Source organism: Sceloporus undulatus, chromosome 2 (genome assembly GCF_019175285.1).
Source record: "Sceloporus undulatus isolate JIND9_A2432 ecotype Alabama chromosome 2, SceUnd_v1.1, whole genome shotgun sequence".
Taxonomy (NCBI): domain Eukaryota; kingdom Metazoa; phylum Chordata; class Lepidosauria; order Squamata; family Phrynosomatidae; genus Sceloporus; species Sceloporus undulatus.
In genome coordinates this window covers 195,304,002-195,321,298 of record NC_056523.1, presented here as the reverse complement: position 1 = coordinate 195,321,298, position 17,297 = coordinate 195,304,002, and the positions used below count along the sequence as shown (strand labels likewise).

Here is a 17,297-nt window from a genome sequence, read left to right as displayed (position 1 = left end):
CTATCTATCTATCTATCTATCTATCTATCTATCTATCTATCTATCTATCTACCTACCTACCTTCCTTCCTTCCGATAATGAACCAGTGGGGAAAACACAGGAGGGGATGATAAATGGAAGTCACTGACCTCAGCTAAATTTGGTGTTAGGAGAGAGGAAAATGGTACAGTTAAAAGTTTTAAATGTGCTTCCAGACACTGGGATTTGCATGCTCACAAATGGATTTATTTTATTTTATATATATTTTGCCTTTCAGCCAGCAGAGGAACCGAAGGAGCTTACAATTCTGGCAGTTACACAATCCACCCCTGCACCATGATAGAACATTGCCCAGGCAAATGGAACGGAATTGTAGTGCTATAACCGTGTAGTGTGAAGAATTTTCTTGATGCAAAAGGACAGGATACAGACACACACAAATACATTGGATATGTGATCCAAAACTAACTTTCCCCATATTTCAGTGCATTCTAAACCAACAGGACCCACACATACATGTATGTGCACTTGACAATAATGGGTGCTTCATTCAAGAGGAATAAAGTCCTAGATGGGTGCCCCTTTCCAAACCCATATTCTGTCCTTACAGGGCCCTTGACCCATGTGTGCTTGTGCATGTGTGCTTGTGTTCATCTGTATCCCCATTAGCCCTTCCCTGTTACATATTGATGTGTTCACATTCCGACTCCACCACTGAGCACCTACAGGCAAAGGGTGTGGGCAAAGGGGCCCTCTTGGGTTTAATGCTGGCGGCTCTGACGTGACTCAGAGCAGGGTGGGATCCTTGGCACCACTCCCTTTCCCCCGTAATCCCTTAATTGCTCACGAAGCCTGGACTTGCTGACAAAGTGCAGGGGTGGTTGCGGGGGCAGGAGTAGGGACCTGGGGAAATACACCTCAGGTGTTCACCAGGTGGGTGGGAACAGCTTAGTGGAAGACCTGGCACCCATTATAGCACAATGGTTCATTCCCCTTTAAGTGCCATGGCTTTTTCCTATGGAATCCTGGGATAGGTAATTGAGAATTCTGTACTAGAGAGTTCCTCTAGCACTCCTCCCCCCAAAAACTATCAACCCCTGGGTTCGGTAGTACAGAGCCATGCATGTTAAAGTGGAATGATACCACTGTAACTGTGTAACATGAAAACTTCCATCATTTCGCTTTAGCTCAGGATGTTACTGGAGGTAAGGGGATCAGGTCATTAGTTACCTCCAGACAGCAGAAGGAAGAAAGGCCTGGATCTTTGCCTCAGAAAATGGCTGCTGACATAGGTTGCCAACCAGGTAAGGGGGTTGGCCTGCTATTGCACATTTAACTGTATCTTGATCTGCAGGGCAAAAAGGGAGATGCCCACACTCCATGACAGGAAGATGCCCATGGTCACCAACTGTATGCCTGCTTTGGCAAACCATTTTAAAAAATATTAAAATGAAAGCTTGCTGTAGAAGTCACCTGGTTGTTGCTTGAGGCACCATATTTTTCTGTTCCCAGCTTCTCCCCTGAATGATCACAACTCAGACACACTGTAGTACCACAAATCGGAATCCAGGATCCCTGCCTCCCCTGAATGCCCCACATTTGAGCCCACCAGTCTGTTTTCTCTCTTTTATGCAGGCAAAAAACAAAAGTCAGGAGCTGAAAATGATTTGAGGATAAGCATTTATTCACGAGTGAGATGAGTTCTGAAACACATCCGTCAAGAATTACAAATACAAAGGGCAGGCTAAAGAGATGGCTCAGCAATCCTCCCCATCTTTTCTGGGTTTATGGATCAGCAGTGAAGCTGTAATGTGGCCTGGCGACACTCCTGTTGTCTGGGTGGGAGGTAGATTTTGGGTTTGGAGGGACCTGCTCAGTCACAGTGTTCTTATCCACACACGGAGATCCTGGGCAGTGCCCACCATGGAGAAGTGGAGAGGAGATGGGGAGAAAAGGAAAACTGAGCCATGTCTGAGGCTTGTGTCATGAGAGGTTGCATGGCAAGTGAGTTGAGTCCCTGTGTGGACTGGGCAGGACTCCTGTTCCTGCTGAACTGAGCCAGTTTAACCAAAGCAACTGAGTATCAGCTCAGTAGGCACGGGAGGCTGAGCCCTGTGGAGGAAGCCAGGAGGACCCAGACCCAATCTGCTTCCTGCCCTCTTTGGTGTCTTTCAGTCTCTCCAGCTTACATCCAACCAGATTTCATGCCTTCCCCCCTTTCAGTTCCGTTCCAGTTCCTGGAGGTCATATTTTCCCTCTTTGGCTCAGCTGGTTGTCTTGGGATCCCTCCTTGGTGAAGTTCATTGAAAGGAAAGAGTTTGTTCTGAAGATCATGGACTCCAAGCAGCGGAACTTAGCCACTGTGAACATGGCTGAATCGAATGCTGTTCACAGGTGGGCTAAGCCCTTCAGCTTGTCATCTGCAGGAGGCCTTTCCCCACCTGCCTGAGACATTTGCTGCTTGCGCTGGACCACCAAATGGTGTCCATCTTCCCCCACCTAGACCACTAACCAGGCTAAGCTGCATAGTACTCAAAGCCATATTATTTGGGTAGTAAGGGAGCAGGTCCCGCAAGCAAAGAAAGCCAAGTAAAGATGTTAATAAGTTTCTGAGTTTTTCATGATATCTGGAATCTACTGGTTGAAGTGAGCTGCCTTATGCTATCTAATGTTAGGGTCGTCCCTGTGCTGTTTGCTTGCACACACACACTTGTTGCCACCTTTTATTTCTTGATGCTGGGGGCAGAGAAGAGAGCCTAAGCCACTTCCCAGGCTCATCTCTGGTTTATGAGTCTTCTGCAGTAGCTCACAGACGGTTGGAAATCCCTGGCAATGTGATTCTGAGCATCAAAATAAAATCACATCACCAGGAACCCCAGCTGGCAGGAGCATGAAGGAGAAGCATCCAAGGGAACCGCTTTGGCAGCTGGCTAGGAAAAAAAGGAGATTTATTATCATATAGCGACGTAGGTGGCATAGTGGCATCCCTTGAGCTATCAACATTATCAGGTTGGAAATATTTGGCTACTTGCATGTCCACTCCTTGAGACCTCCATCCCGCAGCAAGGAACACATTACTTTCAAATGTTACTGTTTTGTGAAATTTGGAGTCAATGTTGGTATTTTTTAAAATATATTTTTATTTTAAAAATAAAACTTAAAATTACACATTAGCAATGCATTACTAACAAAGTAACACTACTTCTTGTTGTTATATGCCTTCAACTTATTTCTGACTAATGATGACTCTATCACACGGTTTTCTTGGCAAGTTTCTTTAGAGGGGGTTTGGCATTATCATCCTCTGAGGCTGAGAGAGTGTGACTTACCCAAAATTACCCAGTGGGTTTCTATGGCCGAGGTGGAATTCAAACCCTGGTCCACAGAGTCATAGTCCAACCCTCAAACCACTACACCACACTGGCTCACACATTTATATACATTGCATATATATATTGCACTGTATATATACAAATAAACAAATCAATAGAATCTGCTTTCTGCAATTTTTTCAACAACAACCCTAAAACCAATACTAAGCCATTTGCTTTTCCACTACCACATGGAAGCTTTGGATTTAAAAAAATACTTTTAGGTGTAGGAACAAAAATCTCATGTGGTGTGAAGTGACTCCTAGGATTGTACCTTAGTGTTGCATTAAATGTGTTGCATTTAACATGTATATTAAAAAAACAACAATGAGTGTCTGCTGTGATGAATAGAGAAGAGAAATTTAACATTTAACATTTTCTTACCTTGCCACTGTTCTCCCAGTAAGAATGCCCCCACCATACTGGTCTCTGTATTGGCAGGGAAGCATCCATGTACCTCAATAACAGTCTGAGGGGCAGACCTTTTAGTCTGAACTTCCAGCCAGGTGGAAAGATTTATTTCTCCTTTCCCTACCCAGGTGGTCCTGACACCCCCACCCTTCCCTCGCTATTTTTGCTTTAAAAGTAATTAAATGCTATAATGCCTTAATAGTTTTTTCTCCCTTGCCTTAGCAGTACTAGAAGTTAGTATCCATTGATTCTCAATGACCTGGGATGCACCCCTACATGTCTGAAACAGCACCCCACCCTGAAAGTTGTACTAGCTTGCAAGTTTGTGTGTGCGTACGTATGTATTAATTGGATAAACATTGTGTGATCTGCCTTAAGGTGGCTGAGAAAGGGCTGGCAAAGCAGTTTTGGGCTTGTTGGAGTGAGATTTGATTGTTCACTGGGCAATAGGAATAGAGGCAGAGTTGAGCTCATCCAGGCAGACGCCGTATTGCAAATCACAAACTATCTGGCTTCAATCGCACTGCTGCCAGGAGCTCACCAGGGGGCCTGGCTCTGCCCAACCACTGCCTTTCCCACACTAAACTTCCCCTGCAATATGGTTTTAATAACACTGGCCTACCCTAGAGGGTTGTTGTAACTCACTATTTTGTTAATGTTTGATGCTTGGGAAACAGTTATAAAAAGGAGATGCTTCAATGTTGCATTTTTAAAAAAGACATTTCCAGGGGTAGCTGTGTTGGCGAGGTAGCAAAGTACAATAACATCCCAAATCCACCAAACAGCAATACCTTTACTGGCCAACCAAAATGCACAAAATACATGGTGCAAGCTTTCCGGGCCCCACCGTCTTTGTCATAGGGAAAAAGGTGTTAAAAATCATAAGGAGAGGGGGAAAAGTTATAATGATATTAGTCATACACCTGCATTTTGAAGATCTTGCTGTTCTCAGTTCAGGTGTTCTTGGAGGGATTCTTTGCCTTGCTAATGGAACTTAAAAAATTTCTCCTGAAGTACCCACATGGTCAGTAGGAAAAGGGGCTCGCCCACATGAATGTTACTCCAACAACACTTGATCTGAGAACAACAACATCTTCAAAATACAGGCCTGTGACTAATATTGTCATAATTATTTTACCCTCCTTGATGATTTGTAACACCTTTGCCTGATGAAAAGCCAGTGGAGCTTCGAAAGCTTGCAACATGTACTTTTTCCATAGTGGTAGCATTCAAAGATATAGCTGTGTTAGTCTGTAGAATCAGTATGTACAGAGATCTTGTATCACCTTTCTTTCCATTCGTCTTAAACATATACTTTGTGCATATTGCTTGGTCAATAAAAGTATTACTATTTTGTGGAATTTGGATCTTACTATACTGTACTTTTAAAAAGACAGACTACCTTCTTAATCCACTTCTGGGGCAATGAGCAAGCTGTCCTTTTTTCCCCTTTTCTTTTTTGCAAATGTGATAGAACCCGTTTGATATTGTCTCCCACCCTCCCTTTTGACTAGTTTGTTATGGCTCAAGGATGGGATGACACTTTTGGGGCAATGGTAATGCTTCTAGAATTTCTCTTTGGGTCTAGCATGGTAAGTGTGAGAATCCTAAGCATCCTTGTTGGTGGTGTGTGCCTTCCAGACTTATTTCTAAATTATGACAACATCACAGGCTTTTTAATGGGGCTGAGAGTGTGTGACTTATCCAGGGTCATCCAGTGGGTTTCCATGGCTTGTCATGTTCTGGCTAGCATGTAATATTTTTCTCCCGTCTGGATGAAACTATGACTGTTTTTGTGCATTTTAAATTATTCTTTGCAAAAAAAGTCCATCTGCATGAAGAAAACTAATGTTTTCTTTAGGGATGAACTTTAAGAAAATAGCTTCAAATTTTAAAAGTTTTCTCTACAAAGCAAAATTTTAACAGAAAAGTCTGAAAATGATTTTTAAAAATCTCACAGCATGTGACCATTTTCTTGATATGGTTCCCTGAGGTATTTCAAAATCAAGAACATTTCTGAGTATATTTTACATCCCCAGCTGGGATTCAGTAGATCCAGGTTCAAGTGCCTCCTGGGCCATGAAACTCACTGGGTGACCTTGGTTCAACCAGGGACCTACCTCACAGGGTTGTCTGAGGGTAAACGGTAGAGAGAGAAAGCCATGTCGGCTGTTTTGAACTCAGTGGAGGAAGGAAAGGCAGGATATCTATGTAGGTAATCAATAGTCTGGTTTCAAGATAACCAAAATAAAGAGATTTGAAGATATAGCCCTATTAGTCTGCAGAATCAGTATGTAGAGAGACCTTGTAGCACCTTTGAGACTAACTAAAGAAAGAAGTTGGCAGCATGAGCTTTCATAGACTTAAGTCTACTTCCTGCATCTGAAGAGGTAGATAGACTTAAATCTACAAAAGGTCATGCTGACAACTTCTTTCTTTAGTTAAGTCTCAAAGGCGCTACAATAGCTTTCTATAAAATGAAGGAAAGAGAGGAAGCCACCATTTAGTACATCTGTCCAGTTAGTACCTGCCTTGGCAAGCACACTGGTCAGTCACAGTGGTCCAAAACACACTGCAGAAATAATCTAGTTTGAGAGTGCTTTAACTGCCCTGGCTCAATGCTAGGGAATTCTGGGAATGGTAGTTTGTTGTGGCACCAGAGATCTCTTGACAAAGAAGACTAAATGTCTCACAAAAATACAGTTCCCAGAATTCCATAGCATTGAGCCAGGGTAGTTAAAGCACTCTCAAACTGGATTATTTCTGCAGTGTAGTTTGGACCAGTCTTCTCCACACTGTGGTGAACTGGGGTTGCATTTCTGATTAAATTGTAGAAATTAATATTAATTGCAAATTGCGCATCTATATGCTTAAATTAGCATTTGCACATCTTATGCAAATGCCTATGGTCTTTCCCTCTCTTCTGGAAATGCAGAAGTGGCAAGCCCCATTATATGTTGCCTGTGGTGCTGATGGTGGTGAGTGGGCCACATGGCACAGAGACTCTCCTGGCTTTTGTGCCATGACAGAGATTCCAACTCCAGATTCCAACTTAATTCCAACTCCAGCATGACAATTTAATTATTCAGGGCAGGCTTTGTAGTATAAAATCTCAAGGTTGCTCTTGTAAGGATTAGTGAGGTAATGGAACACTCATAAGGCTCTCTCTGGCACTAAATGTTATTTAGTGCTAAGATCTGCCAAAGGCCTTTTTTCTAACAGGTCTCACACTGCTGTTCTACATCCTTGGCTCAAGGATGGGATGATACTTTCTGGGCAACTTGGGAAACTGGGCAGGGACTTTTCTAGGGAGTTGTTCAAACTGTGAAAATAATCTGGGATGAATCTGGGTTAAGTCTGTTGTTCACACACATAAATTGGGTCTGCCCCCAAAAAAACTTAATCCGGGATAATTGATAACAGGGTTTCCCCCAAGGTTTTAAAAAAAGATCTGCATGATCAGTAGTATGAATAACCAATGCGGCTAGATAAAATGTTTCATATCAAAAAGGGGGTTCCACAGTGAAGAAAATGCTGCATGAGTGGCATTGTGGGGACATTAAACCTAGAGTTTGGGCAAGCTAACTTTCTTTTTTGTTGGTGCTATAATTCCCTGCTCACTGGCTAGGGAATTCTGGGAGCTGTAGTCCAAAAAATAACATTTCCAAGCTCTGATTGAAGTCTGAAGTTAACCGAAGGAACGTTAGTGGGATGCTGATGTCACCAAGCAAACCCACCTGAGAAGGGGAGGTGGAGAATCAAGAAGAAGGCTTCCAGGGAGGGAGGAGAAGGAGTCCTTTTGGGGTAGGTCCTGCCATGCAGAGAGTGGGAAAGAGGTTCCCACAAGCCTAGAGCAAACTCTGCTTACAAATATTTGTGTTAAGAACTGTCGCCAAGAGTGACAAAGGAGTGAAACTAGAGACTCACCGGAGGTGGGCCGGTCCAGGAGGATTTTTGCATGTGGCATCATGTGGGGGGCCAGTCCTGTTGCCAGAGTCTCTCTGTAGAAAAAGAAAAACAGGAAAGGGGTAAAGTGATCAGCCCCTTCTGTTACACTGCTGTTTGCTTCAGTGGTTAACACAGCCTCAATGAAAGGAATTAGGGAGACAGCTCACCGGGGGGGGGGGGGAATACAGTGGGGCCAAGGGCGATCGGTGTGTTCCTGAATCAGTTGAAAGCAGCCCTAAAAATAGAGCATTCAAAAGCACCAAGATTATGTGGCAGCTCCGGAAACGCACTTCCCAGCTGGGTGGGGCCCACAGGGTTCAGCGCATTTACCAGTTCCCTCCAGGCTTGCTGCTGCTGATTCTTCTCCTGCTGCAGCTAATGATTCAATTCTGTACAAATTGTTCCATCGTGGCCTCCGGCCCCAAACCTGGCACACTTGGGGTAGCAGCCGTCTGCATTAGGGCTATGCCACAGACAGCTTTGGTCAAGTCACCACATACGAGCCAGCCATGTAGCATGGGACTGAGGAGCCTTGGCCGAATTATGGGAGGAGAGGCAATAAGGGAGCCCAGCTATAATGCTCAAAGACTGTGGGTTGACACGGCAAATTTCCAGAAATGTGGAAGGGGGATGTGAAGTGATGGAGTTAGGGTTGCTATCATTCTTTTCCACAAAATCAGGAAAAAAGTATGCAAAACAGGATTGGGATGTTTTATTTAAAAAACCCTATAAAAAGCCCCTCCACACCACATTCTGATATTTAATATTGCACACAATCAGCCCCCCCCCCCCAATATCCATGGATTCAACTGGCCATGTCTTCAAAAAATTCCAAATATATACACATTTTGAAAAGCAAACCTTGATTTTGCTATTGGATATAAGGGACACCATTTGACTATGCAAGTTTATATAATGGGACTAGAGCATCCAGGGATTTGGGTATCCAAGGGGGGCCTGGAACCAAATCCTGGCGGATACACCAAGGTGCCAGTGTATTTCCAATTGTTTATTTATATACTGTCATCAATGTACATTTTGGGATTTGTTGTTTGTTGCTTCAATTGGCCCAGATGCCGGGGACATTTTTTCAAGCCCTTCCATCTGGGATTTTTTTCGGTTTTCTGGGACAAATGTTAAGTGGGGCTCTTATGCTTGCTTCCATGGAGCCAGAGTAAGCCAGCAACTTTCTGAGCTAGAAATCCTGTGGTATTTGAGTTGAAGAGATGAGGCCAGAAAAACTTGCAAAACCCCTGCCTTGGAGAAGTTACTCAATATTCTTGCTCTACCCTTATTTCCCATCATGTCCCTCCCATATCCTTCACTCTGCAAATGCCGCTCCCCATCCATATATACTGGATGCAGTGCACAGGGAAGGTAACATGGTATGCTTCTGACTGAAAGAAGTGGAATTTATGCAAGACATTTTGCTGTCTGTAGCAGAACAGCAAATCGCGCTTTGCCCCATGCTGGCTCCAGAAGGTCTAGTATGCAAGATCAAGTCAAATTGTACAAAGCAAGGCAAGTTATTTGGACACCTGAGGCACAAAATCCCACAACCAGCTCTCTCCATCTCTCACAGTGAAAACACAGCACAAACATAGTAAATAGCTAACCATTTGTTATCCTTTCGTAACACTAGAGACGTGATGTCTGAGAAGGCCACCTAATTCTTCTTGATGGTGGGACCAGCCTTGGAGTTGTGCTAGAAAACTTTTTGATGGATTCTGTCCCCCTACATCCTTATTGGAAAGGTAGGTCCATGTCAGATGCTATAGTTATCCAAGAACTAATCTGACCCAAAGAGACAATCTCATTGTTATTTTGGATTCAGAGCAGTATCCAAGATCTCTATATTATTTACTTCAACACGCTTAGAAAACATGAAGCTGGCTTTTGCCCTGAAGTACCTTATTTAGTATAAAAATACAAAAAGACTGTTCTCTCTTACTCCCCCATCATACACCCACAAACTTGCTTATACTAATTGACCACTCTATTGATTTAACTTATGCAATGAACCTTTTTTTTTGTGGGGGGGGGGGAAGTCCCTAGAACCCCTCATTATTACAAACTTTGTACTTCTCCGAAGTTAATTACAGTCAGCCCTTCTTATACATGGATTTTTTATACATGGATTCAAGCATCCACAGTTTGAAAATGTTCAAAAAAAGTATAAATTTCAAATATCAAACCTTGATTTTCCATTTTTATAAGGGACACCATATTGCTATGCCATTATATTTAAAACAACTTGAGCAGCCACAGAGTTTGTTATCCACGGGGGATTTTGGAACCAAACCCAGCGTATAACAAGGGTCCACTGTAGTTTCCCTATGATAAATAGAGTAGAGAGAGCCAGGCTGGTGTAGTGGTTTGAGCACTGGACAACAACTCTGTGGAGACCAGGATTTGAACCCCTGCTCAGCCATGGAAACCCACTGGGTGACCTTGGACAGGTTATGCTCTCTCAGCCCCAGGGGAAGGCAAAAGCAAACCCTTTCTGAACAAATCATGCAAAAAAAAAACCAACCCCATAATAGGGCTGCCATAAATCGGAAATAACTTGAAGTCACACAACAACAACAACAACGATAAACTCTGGAGTTCTACTAAATCACAAGATCTGTTCACCTTGAGCTTATGAGGAGTGCTCTCAGTTAAGCCACCTTTTCTCTTTGCCTTGGGAGGTCTTTGGAATACCATATGCTACTATATAGATGTCCGATGCTATAAGTTTCATTACTATACCTTCAAATAGCCCAGGAGAAGAAAGCAGGCTGCAGCTGCTTCTAACTAGTCCTGTTGGCCGGAGATATGCTGCACAATGTGCAGAGTGGAAAGGGCAGGTGAGATGGGTGGAGTTGGTTGGTGAGAGAATTGGGCATTTAAGGATGGTTGAACATGTTTAGTCTGAGTAAGGGCCCATACATACAGAGAGGCCAAAATAAAGCTGCTTCAGAACACTTTGAAGGTATGCTGTTTAAATGACACACACATTTTAAAAGGCCAGAAGCTGCATCAAAGCTGCACTTTAGTCCTTAGGACTGGAGCATGGCTTTGGTGCAGCTTCCAGCCACTTAGGACGCATGCATCATTTAAATAGCATACAGTACCTCCAAAGTGACCCGAAGCAGCTTTATTTTGGCCTGTCTGTTCAGGCCCTAAGTGTGATTTAGTGGTTTGAGCATCAGACTAGAATTCAAGGACACCAGGGTTTGAATCCCTGCTCATCCGTGGAAACACAGTCTTTCAGCCTTAAAGGAAGGCAGTGGCAAACTTCCTCTGAACAACTCTTAACAAGAAAATCCTAGAAAAGGACTGCAATAAGTGGATTTGAAGGGACATGACAACAGTGGAAGATGGATCCTCAGATTACAATCTGGTAATCCTAAAAACTAAGTGTTTGGGACCTGATGGCTCTCCATGTGCTTAGACCCCAGTTCCCATTAGTCCTAGCCAACTTGGCCAGTAGAAATGAATGAGAAGAGCAGAAATTCCATGAGATCTGAAAGGCCACAGCTACCTTGTCCTCCCTAGAGCAAAACATAAGGCGGTTCCTCCCCACCCACCCCAGGTATTTCGCTGCAGGCACCCATATTTCTGGCCAACTCAACAGGCACAAATCATGTTGTTGAAAAACAGTTGGCTGCTTGACCAGTGGTGGCAATTTTGCCAAAGTTATTGGATAACGTGTAGCAATGTTTTAAATGTCATAATGATTCAAATGCCAGCCTTTCCCCACTTTATATGAACCTTACTTTCCTGTTGAATTCTATCTTAAAGTTAACTCTGTTGCTCTGGGGATGGGATTCATACTACTCTCCAGGTGTTGCTAAACCCCAGCTCTTGGCAGTCCTAGCTAGCACAGCAAATAGTAAGGAATGCTGTGAGCTGCAATCCAACATCTCTCCAGCATCTGGGGCCTGAACAGAGTGGCCAAAATAAAGCTGCTTCGGGTCACTTTGGAGGTATGCTGTTTAAATGCTGCATGCGTCTTAAGAGGCCGGAAGCCGCGCCAAAGCCACACCCCAGTCCTAAGGACTAGAGTGCAGCTTTGGCACAGCTTCTGGCCTCTTAAGATGCATGTGCCATTTAAACAGCATACCTCCAAAGTGACCCAAAGCAACTTTATTTTGGCCTGTCTGTTTGGGCCTGTGGAGAGATACAAAATTCGCACCTCTTCTTTACTCTTACAGAATTTGCAACTGGTGGCCTGCTTCCCTTCATTCAGCCATCACTATGTAGGTGACAGTTGTGGAACTCATGTCTAAGGCTCAGCAAGTACAGTTGGGCCCCTGTATCCATGGATTCTTTAACCATGGACTAAACCATCCATAGGTTTAAAATATTCAAAGGAAAATATTAAAAACCTCTCCAAAAGCAAACCTTGATTTTGCCATTTTATATAAGGGACATCATTTTACTGCACCATTGCAGGTAATGGGACTTGAGCATCCAAAGATTTTGTTATCCATGGGGGCTCCTGGAACCAAAACCCAGTGTTTGCCAAGGGTTTGTGTATATGGTGGGTCTTCAAGTTGCCTGTTATGGCAGCCCTTTGAATTTCAGATGAGTTTTTTTTTTGGGGGGGGGGGGGCAAGGATTACTCAGAGGTCATTTGTCATTGCCTTCCTCTTAAATATAGAATACAACACCAGGTATTACTTGGCAGTTTCCCCCTCTAAGTACTAACTAGACGTGACCCTGCTTAGCTTCCAGCTTGTATATATAGCAGTGATATTCCCAACTTGCAATGTGTTACAGACAACCAGGCTTCAAGGCAACTGAGATGTTCTGTTGGCTGTCTCTTTCCTGTCTGCTTGAGGCCTGCAAAGCCTAAAACCAACCTGGGCCTTTGGAGCTGTCAGCACTGCATTTGCAAAAAAGATAGTATGAAGGAAGATTAGAAACTATTCTTGTAGCTGAGTCGGTGAAAACCACAGAATGTCTCATACTGGAAGCCTTAAAATATCGCAGGGGACAAACTTAACACCATCCCATTGTGTACGGAGATGTCAATGAAAAGAAAAGATTATTCTTATTTCATACACAATGGCCTTTTACTAGGCCTCTGGGATATGAAGAGAGGAAAAGCTGCCCATAAATAATTCAGATCGCTCCCCAGAATTCCCTTTACCCACATTTCTTTTCTCTGCTAGTTGGGAGATAAGCCACTGCAGGGTGGATCTGTCAGTGGCACTGACATGCTATTAATTGTATGTGAAAAAACAGTTTAAAGTATGGGACAAATTGGAAAAGTTACTGCATAGCGATGAAGTAGAATAACTTTTCCTCAAAGCACTTTTCAAAAAAACCGAGCCCTGAAAGGGGGGGGGGGAGAGGGTTGAAACTGAAAAATCAGGCCACCAAGTACATTTGTACATGGCCTTTCTTGGAAGGCTTATGCATACTCTCTACTATTCCACAAATGAAAACAGCAAGGGACATTCTTCTGTATCTGGAACGTCCGTTCTTCCCCTTCCACACAGGATTGCTACCTTGAAGTTGCTGTCCTGTACACATTTATCCAAAAATAAGCCTCATTGGAGCTGAGTTATGAATAGGCACGACTAGAACTGTAGCTCAAATCCTACCTCTCCCCCATGGCACATCTCTAAAAGCATTCCCTCTGCCTACCATACACTAAATTCATTTTGTCAAATTGCCTGTTCTGCCTTATGACTACAGGAAAACAGGTACAGTACTTGTCCTTTTTTGGTTAAAGATGTAGTATAAAAACAGTCTCATCATGGTTACATTGGATTGAATAAATTATTCCAGTGTTTAATGCTTATATTCTTTGTAGAGGTTTTCTTACACTTTGCTGTGAGAAAGTGTAAGAAAATCTGTTTTGAGAACAAAACAGATTTTTAAAAACAAAAGAAAATATGCAAGCTCTACTAACAGCTGAATATCACATTTTAACTGGACAAAGGGTGCATCCATACTGCAGAAATAATCCAGTTTGACAACACTTTAACTGCCATGGTTCAATTCTATGGAATTCTGGGGACTGTAGTTTGTTGTGGCACCAGCTCTGGTCATCCAGTTAGCAGGCCTGGTCTCCCAATTCAGATTGGAACCACTACAAAGGGAGGCAAAGGGTTAGTGTCCTCTTCTGTCTCCACTTGATTTCCAGTCTTGTGATCCCCTCCTCTCACACGCCTGCCATTTACTTCTACAAAGCAGTTGTTCATTGTGCGAAAGAGGTCAGGTCTACTTTGGCCCTCAGATGGTTGCCAGCTGTGCACTCAAAGTGGTTGCCAGCTGTATACCAGTTTAGGCACTAACACTGTTTACAGCCCTGTGTGGTACAGACATCACAGAGCTTGGAGGGAGATGCACTTTTTTGGATGACGGGTCCCAGAATCTTCCAATCAGTATGACCAGTTGGAGTTTTTATAGCCTGAGAAGTCATTATAACACTGCATAGCGAGAAACACTGAAAATCGTTCACCTCCAAAACATCTTCTGTGTTTGCATTGGTAAACTTGCCTGTCCCTTTTCTCTCAGTGCTTAACTGAAGCATTTTAAAATTACAGCTATGCTAAACTGCGTCTGCCTCCAGCCAGACTTTGTCATGGAAGGACATATCAAGCAACCGGACTTCCTGTTAAAGGACACCAGCAAGATTAGTGTAAAAAGTCAAATAGATTAGAAGATACAGTATTACTATTGTGATATACTACCATGGCACTTGATGACTCACTTAAGCCAAAGACTAACTTGTGGCTCATTCACCCTATAGAATTATAGCGCTGTGATGCCACTTTAAATGCTGTGACTCCATCCTTTTGGAGTCTTGAGGCATATAGTTTAGGCAAGTACTAGAGGATCTCTCTAGCTGAGAATTTTAAACCCCCCTCCCTATGTTGCAAATACCTGGATTCCACAGGACTGAACTATGGCAGATAAAGTGGATGATAACACCATAAATGTGTAGCGTGAATGGGCCCTTAGAAGACATACGGTAGGCAGCTCATAGGAAACAAACAAATAAATAAATAAGAAATACATTCATAAATAAATATGAAATACATTCTTCCCCAAATCCACAAAAGAGGAATCCATCCACCTGGTAGACCATTGTCTGTGGGTCATCATCCATTTTGACACCCTTGGCACAGTTTTTAGACAGTTCATATGGCCTCCAAAGTTCTGCCCTCCAAGACTTTCCTGCTGATCCCTGTCACTTTTGCAACCACCATCTGCTGTCTGAAATGGATGTCTCACTTCGCCTTAATGGTATGGCTGGCCCTGTGTAAACACAAATCTGTACATCTCCACCCCACACCTCAGCATATAACACAAATCCATCTCCCAACCCAGGTTCTGTGTGTGTGTGTGTTTTGTTTAAAGTACATGCTACAAAAGCAGCTAGAACTGGTGCTGAAGAAAAAGATAAGGCACTATTTTACAAGTTAAGTAGGAGACACCTGGGAGAGAGATTTCATGGTACTATGAGGCACATTTACTCTACTCCACCGATTTGCTTGAGGAGAATATAGTAGGATAGTAGTGATGTCTTGAAAGGGGTTTGCACTGGACACCAGATGGGGGACTCTCAGCTTACAAAACTGCACACCAAAATGTAGCAAGAAATACTCCACTATGAGCAAGATTTGATTTCTGAAAGGAGAGGAAAATCAGGAGCATTATGCTATCCTGATTGGGAAGCCCTTTTTGTCCAATGTAGCCCTGGACAAAAACAAATGGCTCAGCGTTTGCATGGTGCAATGCTCTTAAGAATAGTAGTAGTAAGAATAGTAGTAAGACTAGTAAGAATAGTAGTAAGACTAGTAATCAAAGCAGTAGTACTCAAAGTGATACTACAGTGACGAGGGAAAGATATCCTGACTTCTTTAAGGATTTCAAAGCAGATTATATGACTCCTTGCCTCCCATTTTTATCATCACAACAACCCTGGGTGGTAGAGTATGCTATGAGAGAGTAACTGGCACAAGAATCCCCAGCGAGCTTCATGCCTGAATGGAAATTTGAACCTTATTTTGGGATGGAGCATCAAGAAGTGGAGTCCCTAAATCTGGTGCCCTGAAGTCAAATGGCATGTAGATAAACTGGTGACCTGTAGCCCAAACAGCTAAAAACAAAACAAAAACCACTTTAGAAAGTCACGTGTATGTGTGATGCTGGCCTGGCATCCCTCACAGCCTCCATGAAAACTGTTTATTTTAAGACTACTCATTCATACTGCACAACTGTAGTGCTATGATCTCATTTTAGCTGGCATATCTGCATCCTATGGAGTCCTGGAGCTGCACTTTAGGGAAAGCCAGCATGGCATAGTGGTTTGAGCACTGGACAATGATTTTGGAGACCAGGGTTTGATTCCCCACTTGGCCATGGAAACCCACTGGGTGACCTTAGGCAAGTCCCATGTTCTCAGCTTCAGGGGAAGACTCCTCTGAACAAATCTTGCCAAGAAAACCCCATGGTAGATTCACCTTAGGGTCACCATATGTTGGAAACAACTTGAAGGAACACAACACACATGCAGACACTTTAGAATCCTTAGCCAGGAAGCTCCTTTGGCACTTCTGACCAAACTACAAGCCTCAGGATTCCATGATGTGGAATAATAACACCCTAACTGGTAAGGCAGCAGCACCAGAACCCACATGATCTTGGAAGCTAAGCAGGGTTAGCCCTGGTTTTAGTACCTGGATGGAAGACTGCCAACAAAATACAGGAACTGTATTCCCGATGAAGGACCAGTGTTGTATAGTGGTTTGGGTGTTGGACTATGACTCCCAAGATGGGGGTTTGTTTCCCCACTTGGCCATGAAACCCACTGGGTGACCTTGGGCAAGTCACATACTGTCAGCCTCAAGGGAAGGCCATGGCAAACCTCCTCTGAACATGTCTTGCCAAGAAAACCGCATGTTAAATTCACCACTTTAGAGTTGCCATAAGTCAGAAATGACTTGAAGGCACAGAACAACAATGACAGCTGGCAAAAGCACCTCTGAATACACACCTTGCCTTTAAAAACCCCTATGAAATTCATAGGCTTGCCATAAATTGACAGGTTACTTGAAGGCAGACACACAAGGTTGCAAGGAAGGTAGCTCCTGACATAAAAAATAAGAATGGACGCAAACCAAAGTGACAAGCACAGCTCCTCTCCTCCTTACACACCAGAGCTATCCTACACCACCCCACCCTGGGTCGCGTGCAAAGAATTGGCAGATCAAAGCTGGCAGCTTCTACGGTGGCTTTGCTTCTGCTTTTCTCCCTTCCTTGAAGGTTACCGAAGAGAGTCACAAGGGCCGAGGGTTGAGTCATTGCAGATAAATAGGGAAACCACGTCCGTCCAGGAAGAAGTGTGTGTGTGTGTGTTTGTCTGAGAGGGAGCACATCATTCTTGCTCACTCTCTTGTCTGAGGGTTGCAGTAGAGTCAACGCAGTGCCCCAACATTGTTAAGTCTGTTCTTCCCTACAGAGTCAAGGAACCCTGGCACCCTGTTGTAGCTCCTCAAATCATGTAGGGCCTGGCATATACGAAACAGGATCAATGTGATTCCTCCACTTTGCAAGGGGCAGAGAAAGAGTCCATGCCAGGCT

At 43.5% G+C, this 17,297-nt stretch overlaps 1 long non-coding RNA gene across 1 annotated transcript in view; it reads right to left on the bottom strand.

Moving 5' to 3' along the window:
* Positions 1-17,297, bottom strand: part of LOC121920228 — a 62,593-nt gene that overhangs the window by 10,778 nt on the left and 34,518 nt on the right. Inside the window, exon 2 of the long non-coding RNA XR_006101708.1 lies at positions 7,689-7,762. This is a non-coding gene — a long non-coding RNA (uncharacterized LOC121920228). The remainder of the gene's footprint in view (positions 1-7,688; positions 7,763-17,297) is intronic.